Below are 19,815 nucleotides of genomic sequence, written 5' to 3'. Positions count from 1 at the left end.
TCCTTCTAGGTGGTAAAGGTCGTGGGTTTGAAGGGTGCTGTCGAAGAAGCCTTGGTGAGTTGCTGTAATGCATCTGTAGATGATACACACTGCTGCCATGTGCATCAGTGGTGCAGGGAGTGGATGTCGGAAGTGGTGGATGGGGTGCCAATCAAGCGGGCTGCTTTGTCCTGGATGGTGTCGAGCTTCTTGAGTGTTGATGGAGTTGCACTCATCCAGGCAAGTGGAGAGTATTCCATCACACTCCTGACTTGTGCCTTGTAGATCGTGGACAGGCTTTGGGGAGTCAGGAGATGAGTTATTCGTGGCAGAATTCCCAGACTCTGACCTGTTCTTTTAGCCACAATTTTTATATGGCTAGTCCAGTTCAGTTTCTGGTCAATGGTGATGCCCAGGATGTTGATAATGGGGGATTCAGCAATGGTAATGGCATTGATGAATTTCAAGGGGAGATGGTTGGATTCTCTCTTGTTGGAGATGGTCATTGCCTGGCACTTGTGTGGCGCAAATGTTACTTGCTACTTATCAGCCCAAACCTGAATGTTGTCCAGGTATTGTTGCATATGGGCACAGTATCTGAGGAGTTGAAAATAATGCCAAACATGATGCAATCATCAGCAAACATCCCCGCTTCTGACCTTATGATGAAAGGAAGGTCATTGATGAAGTAGCTAAAGATGGTTGGACCTAGGACACTACCCTGAGAAACTCCTGCAGTGATGTCGTGGGACTGAGATGATTGACCTCCAACAACCACTTTGTGGCTAGGTATGACTCCAACCAGTGGAGAGTTTTCCCTGATTCCCATTGACTCCAGTTTTGCCAGGGCTCCGTGTTGCCACATTCGGTCAAATGTGGCCTTGATGTCAAGGGCAGTCACTCTCACCTCACCCATTCAATTCAGCTCTTTTGTCCATGTTTGAACCAAGGCTGAGGTCAGGAGCTAAGTAGCCCTGGCGGAACCCAAGCTGAGTGTCAGTGAGCAGGTTGTTTCTGAGGAAATGCCGCTTGATAGCACTGTCGGCAACACCTTCCATCACTTTGCTGATGATTGAGAGTAGACTGATAGGGCGATAATGTCCGGGTTGGATTTGTCCTGCTTTTTGTGTACAGGCCATACCTGGGAAATTTCCCACATAGCCGGGTGGATGCCAGTGTTGTAGCTGTACTGGAATAGCTTGGCTACAGGCGCAGTCAGTTCTGGAGCAGTACTTTATGATGAAACAATATTTGTGATGCAGGTACAATAGGCATATTCACCCCATTCTTAGGTTTTTGTGTGAAAGTTCTGTAACTGGGAATTTTTAAGTAGATTGCAGTTTTTAAGTAGAGTACAGGCATGCACTAAAGCCCTAAGCTTATTATATTTTTCTGTCTTCAACTTAGCTAAAACTGTTACTGATAATTTAATCCTACTGGTATTTGTATTGAATCTGATTGAAGACTTGAACCATTTATTGCTCAAGGGGTAGTTTAACTAAGCAAGGGTAAATGGGGTCTGTAGTGTTGTACCTGGAGTATTATTGATTGTCTTGAGCACAGCCTCAAAGTCACACCTATAGTTTTTAAGAACACGGATTTTTTTTTCTGTTTTGCACTCGCCAGCCACTTTTAAAGAGTAAAACATTACAAATCATGGAAGTCTGAAAGAAAAACAGAAAATAGTGGAAATATATAGCAAAACCATCAACATAAGTGTATAGTTAAAATACAGTTATATTATCTCCAATGTATAATGATCATACTGTGACCTTCAGTGTTCCATCAGACGTAAAACATTGCGTAGGCCAAAAATTACCAAATGGATCAACCAGAAAGCATCATATGTTATCCCATAGGTGTCACAGTCATAGATTATGTTGAAAATTGCCTTATTTGTAAGTGTGAATTGTGAAATAGGTATATATGGCCCAGCTCATTTCACTCTGTTAGTTTGAAATGAAACAAAAAGCATGTTTAATGAAAGGAAGCCTTTGATTCCCTTTTGAACTTAGAAGTAAAATGGATAAAGGTCTTGCTGGGCTTACTTAATCAGGATGGATGGTATGGGGTAGTCCCCAGCATTAAGTTATTTAAATAATTGATAAAGTGCAAAAATAATACGGCAGAAAGGTGAAAAATGATGCTTAAAAAAGGGTGGCTATATAATAAATCCGCTCCATACATTGGGCTACTGCCTCTTTCTGCTAACAGCCTAAAATTAGTTAAGGGTTCATCTCAATTTAATCCAAAATGAAATTAATCTGAATATAGAGCAGTGAATATGCTCATACAATAACTCTGCAACATACTTCAAGGGCAGAATTTTCTGCCTGTCTGGTGGGCCGTGTGGGAGCAGGCATGGGCGGGCGCGGACCCGATTGCGATCAGGTCCGCGCTGCCATTTTACGCAGGCAGGCCAATTAAGGCCCGCCCAGCATGAATCATGGCTCCCGAGGAGTGTGCGGGCGGCGGCAGGACTGCTATGACCGCCAGGTCCAATGGCGACCTGGCGGCCTGTTTAAAACTCCTCCTGCAGCCTTGCAAAGGCTGTCAAACATGACCAGCAGAAGGGCTCCCCAGAGCGCTGCTGATGAGCAGGCCAGGCAGGAGGGTAGGGCAGGGCGCCACTGTACCCCTTGTTTCGCAGACGATTGCCTTGCTGCCCTCCTCGAGGAGGTGGCAGGACGGCGGGAGGTCCTCGTTCCGAGGGACGGGAGGAGGAGGCCCCCCCACATGACCAAACATGCCTGGGAGGAGGTGGCGGAGGTGCTGAGCTCCCACGACGTGGTGCAACGCATCTGGATCCAGTGTCACAAGCGCTTTAATGACCTGTTGTGCCCAGGAAGGGTGAGTACCATGTTGGCATTGGTCACTTAAACCAGTAGGTAGGCTTTCCCCCCAGCCGCCCACCCAACCCCTGCACTCTGAGTGCAGTGACTGCATTGAATCATTGACGGCATGTGTCCTTGGCTGGGTGGGCCAGCAGATATTGCCCATGCCGAGGTCACCCTGAGAGGGTAGTGATGAGATGGTTCTGCACTCGCAGCATATGGTACAGTGACACCCACATTACTGTTTTGGGGGCAACCTGGAGGATTATCACCTAGGCACAGTGCTGGAACAGCAAATCATGTCAAAGTCAGGGTGCTGACATGCTGGGAGGGGAGCTTCCAGGTGGCGGGGCACCAATCCATCTGCTGCCCTTTGCGTTCCACATGCTTGTGCCTCCTTGCTTTGCAAGGTTGGACTGTGTGATGCCAAATGTGATATAGTATGCACTTGGCCAAGGGGGTGGTGGGGGAACAGGCCTGGCATCTTTGTGTGAGTGTGCAGCAGCTGGGGGGTGAGGAGGCACTGGAGCCCTGCAATGTTCCAGTCTGGTTGGGGTGGGATGGCGGCGAAGAGATTCCAGGTACAGGTTGCACTAATCGATGCTCTTCTCTCCTTTTCAGGAGAAGAATGCTCATAATGCCGTCGCACAGTTGAGGACTGGCGGAGGGCCGGCTCAGTTAGCCGTCATTACCAGATTCGAGCAGGAGGCCCTCGATCTGGAGAGGCACCATGTGCTCAGGTACACCGGTGCTGGGTGCCACAGGCAGGTATGTTTGCCGAGCACTGAGGTCATCATTAGTGTCCCAGCAGCCATGGCAGTGCTGACTGTTCAGTGATTGAAGTTTGCAACATGGCTTGACCATTGCTTATGGAAGGATGAGCGCCTAATGATCCAGGGAACAGGGATGCACATTGACATTGGCTCCATGTTAACTAATCAAATGTCCTTGTTCTTCCTTTCAGCATCAGCAGATCAGGGCCGGGAGGAGGAGGCACAGGGGCCCCCTCTCACACCTGAGGGTCCTGAAGTCTCTGACCCACCAATGTCACACCATCTCTGCCAGGCAGGCACCAGCGCAGACACTAGTACCTCGGTGGGAATTAGATCATCAGCTAGTGTCCCTGGGCACAGCGGTGAGGGCACTTCACAGTCGCTGGAGGAGCTGGTGGAGACAGAGGGTGCCCATGGCACCAGGGGACCAGGCACATGCTCAGTCGGTGGCTGATGATGTGCCTTTGGAACTGTCCATGAGGCAGCAAATGCTGGAAGTTCAGCAGGGTGAGCAGGAGCTTCTGGTGGAGATACATGAGGCTATGCTTGGCTTGGTCTCCGTGATGGAGGTGCCCACGCGGACCATTGCCAATGCAATCAGCCTCATGGCTGAGCGTCATGCTTTCTCCACGGAGAGAGTGGCGACTCTTATGGAGAGGCTCCTCCAGGAGACCAATCAGGGCTTCCTGGGGATGCGTGCAGACCAGCAAGCCCTCACATCAGCATTTACCTCAGCTGGTCAATGCCAGTGTGGGAGATGGTCTGGGCACCAAGTTTCCCAGCTCATCCATCTACGGTGAGCAGGGAGGTCCGAAGCGACCTCATGTTGGTGCAGGAACTGCCTGTTGTCTCTGTGGGCTCCTCTCAGGGCGCTCTGGGTGAGGGCAGCAGCTCCTCCACCCCTTTGTCAGTGACCATTGCATCCAATGAGGCTGCGATGACTGGGGAGAAACCAGCTGCGGAACTGGCCGCTCCCTCCCAGGCAGGGCCATCACAGGTTCCACGAGCCAGAGGACGCCCGCCAAGGTCATCAAGGCCAACAGGACAGCACAGTGAGCAGGCTGTCTCAGATGCCAGTGCCAGCGTGGGGACAGCACCTAGACATAGCAACCGAAAGCGTACATTTAAGGCACCTTAGGCACACCACGGGTTTCTCACTGGTGCTTTGGTGTTGCCCTGCAATGAGGTCATGATTAGTTGGTGTGCTGTAATACCTTTGTCATTTTGCTTCCTTAAGAATATTTTGTTATATCATTAAATTTAGAGGCTGAGGGTGCCTCTTTTCCTCTGCAGATGGATGGTTACCCATGATGTTATGAGTGAGTTGTGTCACATTGAGCTTTATTGACAAGACCCTTAGTTAATGTTCTTATACAGGCAGATTTAGCACTCAGGTATCGTGTATGGAGCCTGCAGCACAATCTTTTGTTGGAGGCCCATCTGTGGCGTTCTAGCTGAAGACTCGTTGGATTAAAGCCTCCCAGGTGTCCCTACCTCCCTGGAGTATGCCAGGGTCAGCGTCTACCCCCTCATCATTTCCCTGTGTGTGCTCATCCTCGGACTCGCTGCTGGACTCATTGTGTGCAGCCATAGCAATTCATCCGTCGCCCCTTTCCAGCGCAGGATTGTGGAGAGCGCAGAATGCAACCACTATCAGTGACACACGATCTGGGGGGGGTACTGGAGTGCTCCCCCTGAATGGTCCAGGCATAGGAAGCGCATCTTGAGAAGACCGATGGTTCTCTCCACCACAGCACTTCTGGAGGCCTGGCTCCTATTATACCACTGCTCAGCTTCTGTTCTTGGATGGCGGAGAGGCGTCATGAGCCACCTTCTGAGGGAATAGCCCTTGTCACCCAGCAGCCATCCATCCAGCTGGGCTGGAGCACTGAAGAACCCCGGCACCTGGGAGTGTCTGAGGATGTAGGCGTCGTGGGAACTGCCTGGGTACCTTGCACAGACTTGTAGAATCAGCATCCTGTGATCACACACTATCTGCACGTTCATGGAGTGGAAGCCCTTCCTGTTGACAAAGGCACCGGGCTCACCTGCTGGCGCCTTGAAGGCCACAAGTGTACAGTCTATTGCACCCTGGACAGGGGAAGCCAGCAATGGCCGCAAAGCCTCTGGCTCACTCAGCCTGGCTGGCCTCATCCCAGTGGTAGTGGATGAAGGTCAATGCACGCCTGAACAGAATGTCTGTAACCTGCTTGACACAAGTGTGGACAGCTGATTGGGAGACACCACAAAGATCATCCCACCGAGCCCTGGAAAGAGCCAGAGGCATAGAAGTTGAGGGCAGCTGTGACCTTTAGAGCCACTGGCATGAGGTGCCCACCCACACAGTTCGCGGAGATCTCAGGGCCAATCATCTGACAGATATAGCTGACTGTCTCCCTTGGGAGACGGAGCCTCCTTCGACACTGCACCTCAGACATATTGAGGTAGCTGCTTCGCCGCCTGTAAACCCTGGCAGCAGGATAGTGGCATCTCCTGCGGCCCCTTCCGCCTTGGACTTCTGTTGATCCTGCGCGCCTTTTGCCTGCGCCTGGCCTCCCAAAGGTGGCTCCCCTGGAGGCTGAATGTGCACTCCTGGCCTCCTCCCCCTTCTGGCCCTCCCTTCTCAGAGGGAGGTACCTCCAGTGGAGAATAGAACTCCCATTCCCAGGCTAAAGGAAGGCTTCCTGAAACCTGTAGAGTGCTGACCTGAAGGTTGTGAGTCCAGGCCAAGCAGCTGGTATGAGTTTTGAAGTATTTCTGCTCACACAAGCAAGTATCAGTAACTTTCAAAATTAAATATCTGATTGAGCACATTCACGACCCCACTGACCCTTCTTATCCCGCCCGTGGATAAGGTTTAGATAAATGTGTCCTACCCGCCTGCCTGTTGCGTCTGTGTGACATCCTGAAGATCACACGGGCCCCGAAAAATTGCCGTCAGTTGGTGCCTCAAGGGCCTTAATTAATGCTGGACAATATAATGGACAAACTCCTATACTGCTCAATACAATACTGAGTAATCGTTTATATTATTGAAGCATAGTTTTTCATTGTTATTCTCGTCTTTGGCATACTGGCTGCTGATCTTTTTTTATCCATTGCGCTACAAGCCAGGTGGAAATCCCAATTATTTCGGAGATCGTTGCATGCCCGCCCACCGAAATATCACGATGGTGCACAGTGATACCGGGACGCTCGCCTGCTGTCACCGCTCGTCATTTTACGCGTCAGCATGCGGAGCCCACCCCCTGCACGCTGACGGGAAAATTCTGCCCAAAGACTCTTCACCACCAAGCATCTATATTACTCTGGTGTCGTGTTAGTGCTGCTGCCAGTCAAAACACAGTGGTCTCACAGCAGGCAGCAACATAACAACTTGCGCTTTTAGCATCGTAAAACATCAGTGAGTGCTTCACAAAGGCCTAATCAAAAAAAGCTTCACTTGCTAGATTTACTAAGGCTGGTTTTTGGAAAGATTCAGTAAAAATGGATCACACCAGCGACTAGTCTTTGTGAATTTGGCAAGTTTAATTTGGTATTGTTGCCAGCTTCACTGGACCAGTGTATTGGCAGCTGCTGTCACCAACATGGCAACAGTACAATGTTAGAATAAACATAGATTTCCATGTGTGCACACAAGCTCCTACATCCAGCTTAACATTCTACAGGTAAACTGAAATCATGTTAAATGTGAAAAATGAAAAATTGCTTTTAAAATATAATTTCTCTTTTCTTTAGCTCTTATATAGCACACAGTTTACAGAAGCTAACAAATGTACATTGATGCAAAAGAATAGATGGGACATTTTGGAAATAATTGGGATTTCCACCTGGCTTGTAGCGCAATGGATTAAAAAAGATCAGCAGCCAGAATGCCAAAGACGAGAACAATAATGAAAAACTGTGCTTCAATAATATAAACAATTATTCAGTATTGTATTGAGCAGTATAGGAGTTTGTCCATTATATTGTCCAGCAATAACAATGCAAAAAGCCACTGTTTAAGAGTCCAGATCGGCCACAAATTTGCTTTTGTGACTTATGTGAAGTGACGTAATTATTTATGTGCAATGATAATGCTGCAGTTTTTCTGAATTGTTCTGATCATGGTCAGGGCCTCTCTTTGCTCTGTGCTGCTGTGAGTTAAGTTGAGGAAGGAAAGAAGAAACATTTCTTTCTCTTTCGCAACACTTCCTCTTTAATTTTAACTCTATATGGTGGATATTATTTCAGTGAGCTTCAAAGTAAACCCTAGTTTGCAAATATAATGTACGTGTATTCAACTAAAATATGCCATGTTTCCTTCATCTACATTTAATATTGTGGCATAAATATGATCTGCAACTAGATATTGGTTACTCCCTGTAAAAATAAGATTCTGTTAGTGTTTGAATACGTGATTTTCCTTCGGCTTACATGACTGCAATCACTCTGATTTTTATTTTTCAGTGGACAACTGCTGTGGTGACAAGCCTCGAGATTTCTAACACTGTAGTTAGCTTGGATTGTGCTGATGTCTCTATTGACTGAGTCTGTAATTCATAGCAGATGGCCCACAGAGTGTTGTTGGTGGGAGTCTCAGTGATGATAATGTCCTTGAATGTCAAGGGGAAATGATTAGGTTCTGTCTTGTTTGAGATGGTCATTGCTTGGCACTTATGTGGTATGAATTTTACTTGCCGCTTATCAGCCCAAGAATGGATGTTGTTCTGCATGAAGACATGGACTGATTCATTATCTAAGGAATTGTGAATGGAAGTAGACACTCTGCAATCATCAACAAATGACCTCTCTTCTGACCTTATGATGGAGAAAAGTAATTGTTAAAGCAGACAAACATAGTTGGGCCTTGGACATTGCCCTGAGGAATTCCTGGTGTCAGATATAACTCCAGCTACTGGAGTTTACCCTCTGATCGTCATTGACTTCAGTGTAAAAATAATACCCTTTATTTTTGTGAAAGGGAAATCATGTTTGACCTATTTATTGGAATTCTATGAAGAAGTAACATGTGCTGTGGACAAAGGGGAACCAGTTAATGTACTGTACTTAGATTTCCAGAAGGCATTTGATAAGGTGCCAGATCAAAGGTTATTGCGGAAAATAAAAGCTCATGGTGTAGGGGGTAACATGTTGCCATGGATAGAAGATTGGCTAGCTAAGAGGAAACAAAAAGTAGACATGAATGGGCCTTTTTCTGGTTGGCAGGGTGTGATGAATGGTGTGCCACAGGGATCAGTGTTGGGGGCTCAACATTTTACTATTATATAAATGACTTAGATGAAGAGACTAAAGGTATGGTTGCAAAATTTGCTGATGGCACAAGGATAGCTAGGAAAGTAAGTTGTAAAGAGGGACATAAGGAGGCTACAAAGGGATATGGACAGACTGTGATTGGGGAATGATCTGGCAAATGGAGTATAATGTGGGAAAATGTTAATTGTCCAATTTGAGAGGAAGAATAAAAAAGAAGCATATTATCTAAATGTGAAAGATTGCAGAGCTCTGAGATGCAGAGGGATCTGGGTGTCGTAGTGCATGAATCACAAAAGATTAGTATGTAGGTACAGCAAGTAATTAGGAAAGCTAATAGACTGTTATTGTTTATTGTAGTGGAAGCAGAGTATTTGAATATTTTTAAGGCAGAGGTAGATAGATTCTTGATAAGCAAGGAGGTGAAAGGTTATCAGGGTAGGTGGGAATGTGGGGTTGAGGTTACATTCAGATTAACCATGATCTTATTGAATGGTGGAGCAGGCTTGAGGGGCCAAGTGGCCTATTCCTGCTCCTAATTCGTTTGCTTGTATGTTTATGATCCAAACCAGCCATTAACTTCTTTAACTTATGTACACCCCTATCCTTCTCCAATTTCTTCAAAAGCAGACTGAGAAAACACTTGGTTCTGAATTTTTCAGGTGGCGGGTGGGGGCGGTCGTGGAGCCAATTGCCTCCTGTGATTGGATCCGTGCTGCCATTTTACACAGGCAGGCCAATTAAGGGCCGCCCAGCATAAGACATGAGCGGTAGCGCTCAGCGTTACCTGTGCGGGTGGGGGGAGGAGGGAGAGTCGGGTTTCGCGCGCGCACGCAAAAGAGACCTTCAATCTCCCTGAGGCACAGAGCTGCCTCAGGAAGATTGAAGGACTTATCAAATTATTAAATAAAAGGTTTAAAAATGTATTTAAACATGTCCCCTCATATGACTGTGTCACATGAGATGGGACATGTTTTTATATTTATGAAAATTTTTTCATTTATTTAGTAAAAGCTTTAGGAACCTCATCCCGCTCGTGGATGAGGTTTCCTAAAAAGCGCGAAGGCCGCTTGGGCTTTTCGCCTGCCCATCAACCTTAAGGTTGGACGGGCAGCGTTACCAGTTACAATAATCACTTTGTTAATGGCCTTAATAGGCCATTTACATGGCGGGCGGGCTGCCAACTCTGGCGTGTGCCCGCCTAATGAAATATCGCGGGACTGCGTGATGACATCAGGACACACACCCAAAGTCATCGTGCATCATTTTACGTGTCGGCATGTCGGGCCCGCCCCCGCATGCCAACTGAAAAATCCTGACCTTGGTAAAACAAGGCCACATGCAAATCACTAAGTTGCTTTATTTCAGATCAACAGTTACAAATGGACTCACTTAATTTAATCAGTACAAGTTGTCCTCATCCAATAGTACAAAATAATGAGCATATTATTGGCCCATCCATGACTCTGAATTACCCTCCTGCATTCTCAACTTCCTGTTTATAAAGCTGACTGTCACTGAGTGTTTTTGTCACATTTTATCCCCCTGTTTGCTGACAGACAGAAGGAAGGGTTGCCACACCATCCCTCCTGGGCGCCTAGGTATAGAGAGTTCTCAGTACAAAACGGACTAATGCATTCCTCAATGTTAATATTCTTTAGAGAAAGCAAATTCTTTGCCATACTATTAGCATATCAACCAACTTTTATTGTATCTATTTAAGCTGCGTGAATACTCTTTACTTTAAAAATCTGGAATCTGAAGATTGTTATTCTTTCCAAACTCCAAATATATGACAGACACCTACATGAGATATGTGTCCTCAGTTCAAAGGAGAATTATAGCTTTCAGACAAGTGAGTTATATGCAACTCCCATTTAAAAGGCTGCACATTTAGCACATTGTAAAACAAATAGCTGTGGAGAAATGGCATTTTCATGTGGTTCAGCTGGTGAAATATTTTAATGGTTTCCTAAAATGTAATTAACATTTTTACATTCAGTCATATGGCATCATGGAGAGGAGAAGGAATGTCAAGCCAAATGTGAAGTGCTCCTCCACCTCCTACAAGATTGAGGCCTAGAAATTTGATTTGGGTGACAAGATATCCCAGTTTTGTTGGAACAGTCCTGGTTTTTCACTAATAATCCCAGTGTTCTGACAGTTTTCTCCAAATAGTTCAAATGTGCTCCCCTCTTTCCTCTTCCCTTCAACCTGCCCCTTGCGTCATTAAATCAAAAAAACCCTCTCGCGCTGCTGCACTGCACCATGGGAATCGGAATGCACCCACTCACCGACCATTAGTGGCTGCGCTGGGACGCTGTCTCTCACATGCACAGAAATCCTTCTGTCTGGCATCTAGAGCTGAGAGGGAATAAGCTTCTGGGTGATGACAAAGGACTGACAGTTCACTAACTGTAAGCCGCGCTTGATGAGGTAATCAGACAGCGCCCATCGGTAAAGGAAGGTGGCAGGAAAGTTTGGTGGAGCCGAACCAAACTTCTCATTGAAAGATGGCATGCTTTTCTGCTTGTGGCTCTGGGTGCAAACAAAATCTCCCACACTTGAGGTTCCTTTTGCTTGTTTAAAATCCAGCTTCTGGCTGAAAATTTATATTGCTAGAACCCAGTGTGCAAATGAAAATAACCAAAGCTTTTAAATGGAGATTGGTCTTACTATTGTGCATTGCACAGTAGAGTTAGAGTGGAATTGAGGATTGTGGCCGGTTGTGACAAGCAACATCTTGGTTCAGTTTCTTTTAAGAAAATGAGGCAGAAATGACAGTGAAACAAAGTCTGTGGTTTGTAACTGCTATCCTTCAACAATTGGATGTCTCACTAGAATTACTAACTCTGGCTGGACATATTCCAGGAGATGCCATCACATAACCAACACCCATCAACCACCTCTCCCTTAGACTCCTGTCATTGGTCACCCAACATGTGCATCATCACAGAGCCATCCCTTCCCAAGGCTTTTTGATGTGTCCTGGTTTTGACTTTTGAAAATCTGGTGTCCTTAAATTTGACAGCACCATGCAAATTTTTCAAGCTCAAAATAAAAGCCTATATGTCAAGCAGGGCATGTGTGGTCATTATGCATTGGAACTGCAACATAGGCCAATTGGATAAGGCAGAAAAAGAGACGTCCAGAGCATGCACTGTGCCTGAAACAAGCATTAGGTCCTTTGCACGATTTTACTGGCCTGTATGTAGTGGGCTCAGGCTGGCTATATTTAGGAAAGCATGGTCTACATGCAGCCTAAACAACAGACTTTGTAGGGGCAGCTGGGAACTGCAACAAAAATGTGTTTTTTTTCTTAAATATGCTTCTTAAATGTGGAGCTGGGATGAGCAGTGTTGAACACTTGCCACGCCATCTCCTGAAAGAACGGGTCTCCCTCATGTTCTGCTGAATTTTAAGGCAGGACCTACTTAACAATTTTTGTCTCTGTTTCCTGGCTGCAGCCAGCTAGATTGAGAGGCTGACTGTTGGGCGGGTATGCCTTTGACACCAGGTCACAGCTGGGGATGGGGGTGGGGGGAAGGTCAGGTAGGGGTGGTGGGGAAGAGCAGAAGGGTTGGGGGTGAGAGATTTAAGGTTACTATCAGGGAAACTCACAAGTGTCCGGGGCAGAGAGACCCCAAGGGTTTGAGGGAATTGGATGAATTGGAAAAAATCAGCGGCCACAGGCTGAAGCCCATAGAGGAGGGAGGGAGGGATCAGAAAGACTGAGGGTGGGAGGAGATCAGACGGCTGACCCAATGAAGATTGTGGCTTGGGGAAATATTGTGGCTCAGGAGTGGGGGTTGGTGGGTGATTGGATAGTGTGGCGTGGGGAAATAGCATGGTGGTTGAGTGGCCAGGTGACGTACTCCTCCACCTCCTAGCCTCCCAGCTTACAAGTAGTGCTGGAAAGACTGGATCCAACTATCCTCAAGTCCTGTCAGATGCCAGGTTTCCTGATGCATGGGAAACCTGGCCAGTCAGCCTAAAATTTTAAATGGAGGTAAAATATGAGACATGTAATCATAGTGAAACATTTAAATGAGCGGACCATCTGCTGAGAGCAGGTTATTACTCACACCCCACCCCTCCTTCATTAAAATTGGATGTCAGCAGATTTGAGGCAAGTTGGGTTTGGGTTTGAGATTTTTACATTTTAACATCCTACCCAACCCAAATGCATTCATTTTTGGTGGTTAAAATCACCCTCGTTAACTCTGTATCTCACTCCATGGATGCTGCCTGAACTACCAAGTATTTCTAGCAATTTCTGTTATTAGTTCAGATTTCCGGCATCCATAGTATTTTGCTGTTGTTGCAGTTAAATATTGTTTTTAGAGACAGTTTTTATCATTGATGCAAGCAGGAAACAGCAGCGAGTGTGCAGCGTTGGGCTGAATTTTCCCCCTGTTGGGGTTTGTGCGGGAGCGAGCGTGAGCCGCCTAGGCGCTTCGCCTGCCCGCTAACCTTAAGGTTGGACGGGCAGCATTCTTAACAGCTTTAATTACTTTGTTAATGGCCTTAATTGGCCTTTAACAGTTCGGCGGACACGCAGCCACATCGGCTGCGCGCCCGCCGAACTGACAATCTAAATGATGCGCAGTGACATCGGGACGCCTGCCTGACGTCACCTCACGTCATTTTATGCGTCAGCAAGCGGGCCCTGCCCCCCGCTCGCCGACTGGAAAACACTTCCCATTATGTAACAATGCACTTTGTTAAATAAAAATAATTGTTGTTTGTTCAGATTTTTTAAAAATGCACATAATTATAGCCTACAGATTTTTTTCAGATTCAGCAGATATAATCAATTTCATGAATGGACTACCAGACAAGTACAAACTTACAAGATGTGGATGCTGCTGTGTATGTGAGCAAAGATATATGGCAGAATTTTATGGTTTCAATTTTAAGGCTGGCAGGAGGAGTTCAGGGGCAAAGGGTCACCCTACATGGACCTTGGATAGGACATGGGGGAGCACTTCCCTCACGGGCCCTTTCTGCATCCGGTGCTCCCCCCGTTCCCAAGGTCTGCCCTCGTGGGTGCATCCTGCCCACCTGGCCTCTCCATCACAACCATCAACCCCCTGTCCCCATGCCCCACAGATGCCACTTACCTGGCCCTGGACTCCGGGACTTAGAATCTGGGAGTTTGTAATCTCAGCCCTAGTCACTGCTGGTGCTGCTACTGCTGGGACTACAGAGCTGCTGGACAATCAGATTGGCCTAAAAGGAATGCCAATGTCTGAGCTGTGCCTGGAAAGAGGTGGAGTGCTTAACTGTGCAGTCCCAGGATTGTCCTCCTCTGAGGTCTGTTATTCTGCAGGAGTCTCTTAGTGTTGAGAAAGACCTAGTTTGCATTATTTTTAATGGACCCATCAGCTGCAATATGATATCAATGATTAAAATTTGTTTTTATGTTAAACCATCGTTGCTGTAATGGAATAAGTTCAGTCCCTTTTCAAGAACTTTTACATTGTAATTTATTATTTGAATTAGAAGTGATGTCAAAGCACAATTTCTTTTTTTAAAATAAGTGTAAGCCATGAGGCTTTATTTTGAGATTCCTTTATACCTTTGTCTGTGGTGCTGCTGTGGCCCTGTGCTCCTTGGAGCATTGAATGGCTATGGGGTTGCTGTGATCGACAGGAATGTGTTCCTCACCAACTCTTTAGATGGCGAGGCAAGAAACCCTGTCATCCGAAAAATCCTGCCTCATAAGGGCATTCCAATAGACAAAATATGGCCTAACTAACAGAGGAGATTGTGCATTATATGTCAATGATAGTATCTGTACTTGTTTGAAACTCAGAAGAACCCGATGACGAGTTTCGGTTTGTTTGGCAGTACAAATTTCAAGTAGAAATTGTAATTTCACATAACTTCTAAATCACAATTCATTTATCAATGAGTATTGAGGATTTGCTGGAACTGGTATGTTGCATGTTGCAACTATTTTCTGCTTTAGTGGATTATGTTATTATGGTGGAAGTTGTTTACATATGAAAATATTGTTCCAATGAAAATCCAACAGAATAGCGAGAAACAAAAAAAAAGAATTCAAGAAGGTTATGGCTCTAGCTGCCTGTCTGTCTTTCACGGTCTTGTTTATCACTGGGTGTCCCTGGAGAGGGAGCATGCACATGCACGCCATTGCACTTGAGGCTTTCCATGACCAGGAGGCACTGCAAGGACTGGAGGTTTTTATGGACACCAGAAAACAGTGCCAAGAGCTTGCGAGCAAGGTAGCTTGCTGTGTTCCCCTTTGTTAGACTTTTTCCTCACCCTTCAGCTCCAAAAAAAACTTTGCGTCACAATTTGCTGGAAGTGTAAGCTGACAACACTGCAGTGAGGTCAATGGGAAATGTGAGACCTTGGTGAATGATAGACTGTTGGTCCTATCTCCTTAACCAAATTTAAGGATAGAGAAAGAAATAAGAAGAATGGAGAAGGAAACAGGGTTAATTAAAGAGTAATTAGATACTGGAAGAGAGAAAAAGAGATGGAAATAAACATTAGATTAAGGAAGAGTACGCAAAATTCTTAATTAAATTTTTTAAATATCTAGGAACAATTTACTACCTGCAAGAATGAGACCACAATTATAGTTGTTTCCTTTCTAGGTCGGAGAGATTAAGTGGCAAACCAGGAATATAGGCCATAAACTTACCTATGTTAGGCAGGCGGGGCCTGGCGCGGAGCCAATCGCCACCTGCGATTGGCTGTGCGCCGCCATTTTACGTGGGCGGACCAATTAAGGCCCGCACAGCTGGTAGCAGTCAGTGCTACCTGTGCGGGCGGGGGGAGGAGGGAGAGTCGGGGCCTGTGGTCTTTCGGGCATGCACGGAGCTGCCTCAGAGAGATTAAGTTGATTTAAAAATTTTGTTAAAAATAAAGTACAAAATTATTTAAACATGCTCCCTCATGTGACTGTCATATGAACTGGGACATGTTTTTATATTTAGGAAAATGTTTTCATTTAATTAATAAAAGCTTTAGGAAACCTCATCCCGCTCATGGATGAAGTTTCCTAAAAAACGGAAAGGACGCTTGAGCTCTTCGCCTGCCCGCCAACCTTAAGATTGGACGGGCAGCGTTGCAAACAACTTTAATTGGTTTTTTAATGGCTTTAATAGGCCGTTGACAGTTCGGCGCACCTCTTCCTCACCACTAATTGCTACATTTTTACACAATAATAATGATGCGCGCATTTAACTGAGTTTTCCCAGCATGTTCTGAGGCAATATTATAATTTAGATGTGTTCAACTTTGTTTTATTTAAAGCTACTAAAGGAAAAATAATTAGAAGCAAAAAGCTCCTATTGTTGCCTAAGTCCCTCAGCTGCAATGTTAAGCTTTTGTCTGGGTGTCCTTTGATGGGGGTGGGGTTGACATTTCTGATGTGTCAAAATGGTAAATAAGAAACTATTACACTAGTTTATGGGCAGAATTTTCCCCCCATTGGTGGGGGGAAGTTCAGGAGTGGGTGTGCCTCCGATGGGGGCGCGCCACCATTTTACATGGGTGGGCCAATTAAGGCCCCCTCCCCGCTGTGACATCCACAATGCGCTCCTTGTGTGGGCGGGGGTATTCCCTGAGCCAAGAGTGTGCTTTTTCGCGCATGCGCACGAAAGAGCGCACTCATCTCCCTGTGGCTAAGTGCTGCCTCAGGGAGATTGGCTTCACAATAAAAAATCTTAAAAACAGAAAAAAAATTTCCCTGACATGTCCCCTCTTGTGACACTGTCACATGAGTTGGGACATGTCCATCACTTTTAAATACACTTTTACTAGATTTTTAAGAACCTACATTAAACCTCACCCCGCCCATGGATGAGGTTTCATGCTTTTTCCAATGCCCACCAGGGCCCCTGGCCTGCCCGCCAACCTTAAGGTTGGACGGGCAGGTCCACTAATTACTTTAATTACTTTGTCAATGGCCTCAATTGGCCATTGACAGGTCAGCAGGCGCACAACTGATTCGGCTGAGCCCCCGCCAACCTGAAAATTGAAATGAGGCGAGGTGATGTCGGGAGTTCCGCCCAACGTCATCCCGCATCATTTTACATATCGGCAAGTGGGCCCCGCCCCTCACTCGCTGACCGGGAAATCCTGGCCTATAGTTCAAATTCTTTTGGCAAGACAATGATGGGTCCTATAAAGAATAATGAATCATGACTTTGTAGTTACTAATGTTAAAGACTGCAATTCAATTCCTAAACATTGGAAGAAGTTGCAGCCATCCAGTAATTACATTACAGATACGTGGCTGAAATGATAAGTGACAAGGTAAGACCTGAGGTAGACAGGATAGTAAGCAATCAATTCTATTACCAGGAAAGGGCGTATGATGGGAAGATGCAGTTACCTTACAGTGCGGTAGCAATGCCACATAATTAGACATTTCAATCTGAAAATGTTCTCACAATTCTCTTTACTGTGTTGACCACAAAAGTCAACTTGCTTAAGCTTCCAAATAGAAAAAAATCACACTGACTGTGTAACTCAAGCTAAAATAACTAACTATTTATTACAAGAGAGAATATGCACAGAAACAAGTCAGATCAGCAGGTAAAAATATCACTACAGTGCATAATTGTCACTGGAACATTAAACTGTTTCCAAAATAAAATTGAGGTCTTAGCATTCTTATTTTGTGATGATTTATTTTAACATGAGAAATGAATTTTCCTGACGGCATCTACCTTATTCTGTATAACAGTACCTGGTTATAAGTTGTAAGTAACATGTGGAAGAGTTATTTCCAGGGACAAAAGTAGAGGACAGTGGGGTTGAAGAGGAATGGAATATGAATGGTGTAGGACACAAGGAAGTGATTAGTTGTCACCTTGCCTGTGATTGACACAATGGTCATAGAGAGACCACATGAGAAGAGGTGCCACATATATAGGTTAGTGGGTTGATATGAAAAGAGCATTTAATAGAGGACACAAGAACTCAGAGGCAAGAGGACTAGGTGAGATGAGATGGAGGTTGAAGTTGCTTGGTGCAGAGGTTGGGGAGATCTCTTGGTAAAAAACAAGGACTGGGATTTGGGAGGGTGGTGCAGAACAGGATTTTATAAGGGAGAGATAAGAAGGGTGGAACAAGTAGAGATGCTCAAAGGAGGGGAAGATGCGAGAGAAGTAGAGGGACAGCCCAAGATGAAATTGACAACAAAGGCCACAGCAGCACCACAGACAAAGGTATAAAGGAATCTCAAAATAAAGCCTCATGGCTTACACTTATTTTAAAAAAAAAGAAATTGTGCTTTGGCATCAATTCTAATTCAAATAATAAATTACAATGTAAAAGTTCTTGAAAAGGGACTGACTTTATTCCATAACAGCAATGATGGTTTAATATAAAAACAAATTTGAATCATTGATATCATATTGCTACCGATGGGTCCATTAAAAATAATGCAAACTCGGGCTTTCTCAACACTAAGAGACTCCTGCAGAATAACAGACCTCAGAGGAGGACAATCCTGGGACTGCACAGTTAAGCATTCCACCCCTTCCCAGGCACAGCTCAAACATTGGCATTCCTTTTAGGCTTAATAGTGAAATAAAGGACACAGCACCAATGGGCAGCAATAGCTAATGGTGGCAGTATCAATCCAGGCAGGGCCCTCTTCCAGCTGTACCGTTGATGACAGAGATGAGCACATTGAGATCCCAGCCGTGAGAAGCAAATCTCAGACAAACAACTGTATGAGTTGTTGGAAGGTGTGCCAAAGAGGTTCAGTGCTATCGATTAGTGTGCAGAGGAGTCCATATTCATCCTCTTGAATGGCATCACCACTCTGTAATTTAACTCAGATAGTTTGGGCATCTCCAGGGACAGTGCATCTGAGCTCTCAGAACTGGAATTCATACCAACACACTTTTCAGATCTGGTGAAATCTGAAACAATTGCCATACAAAGACTGGGTGCGACAAGATCACAAGAATTAAGAGCAGGATTAGGCCATTCAGCCCCTCAAGTATGCTCCGGCATTCAATAAGATCATGGTTGATCTGATTGTGGCCTTAACTCCACTTTCCTGCCAGCCCCCCATAGCCTTTCACTCCCTTGTCAATCAAAAATCTATTTAACTCAGCCTTGAATATATTTAATGACCCAGCCTCCACTGCTCTCTGGGGAAGAAAATTCCATAGACAAACAACCCTCTGAGAGAGAGAAAAAAAATTCTTAAATGGGAGAACTTTAATTTTTAAACTGTATCCCTTTGTTCTAGACTCCCCAATAAGAGGAAATGTCCACTCAGCATCCACCCTGTCAAATTCCTTCAGGATCTTGTGTTTCAATAAGATCACCTCTCATTGTTCTAAACTCCAAAGGATACAAGCCCAACCTGCTCAACATTTCCTCATAAGATAACCCCTTTATCCTAGGATTCAGTCAAGTGAACCTTCTCTGAAGTGCTCCTAATGCATTCTAACCTTTCTCAAGTAAGGAGACCAAAACTGTACCCAGTACCCCAGATGTGGTCTCACTAAGATCCTGTACAGCTGTAGTAACACTTCCCTACTTTATACTCGATTCCCCTTGCAATAAACATCAACATTTCATTTGCCTTCCTAATCACTTTCTGTACCACAAGGGACAGACCAATGATTGAATGATTTCCTGCTTTGAAGATATTGAGGATGGAGAAAGAGAGAGCACAGATTTAAAATAATTAGCAAAAGAAGCAAAAGTGATATGAGAAAACACTTTTTCTCACAGCGAGTGATTAAAGTCTGGAATGTTCTGTCTGAGAGTGCAGTGGAGGCAGGTTCAATCAAAGCACTGAAAAGGATTTATGAAAAGGAAGAATGTGCAGGGTTATGGGGAGAAGGCAGGGGAATGGCACTCGGTAAATTGCTCATTCAGAGTCAGTGCAGACACACATAATGGGCTGAATGGCCTCCTGCACTGTAACAATTCTGTGATTTTGCAACAAAGAAGTTTACAGTCGTATC

General features: G+C 45.4%; 1 protein-coding gene across 6 annotated transcripts in view; it reads left to right on the top strand.

Annotated features, from left to right (window-relative positions):
- LOC144696699 (FYVE, RhoGEF and PH domain-containing protein 4-like) overlaps window positions 1-19,815 on the top strand; it is a 428,322-nt gene that overhangs the window by 300,023 nt on the left and 108,484 nt on the right. The window lies entirely within an intron of this gene.

Source organism: Cetorhinus maximus, chromosome 22 (genome assembly GCF_964194155.1).
Source record: "Cetorhinus maximus chromosome 22, sCetMax3.hap1.1, whole genome shotgun sequence".
In the NCBI taxonomy this organism is placed as follows: domain Eukaryota; kingdom Metazoa; phylum Chordata; class Chondrichthyes; order Lamniformes; family Cetorhinidae; genus Cetorhinus; species Cetorhinus maximus.
This window is presented reverse-complemented; position numbering and strand designations above follow the sequence as displayed.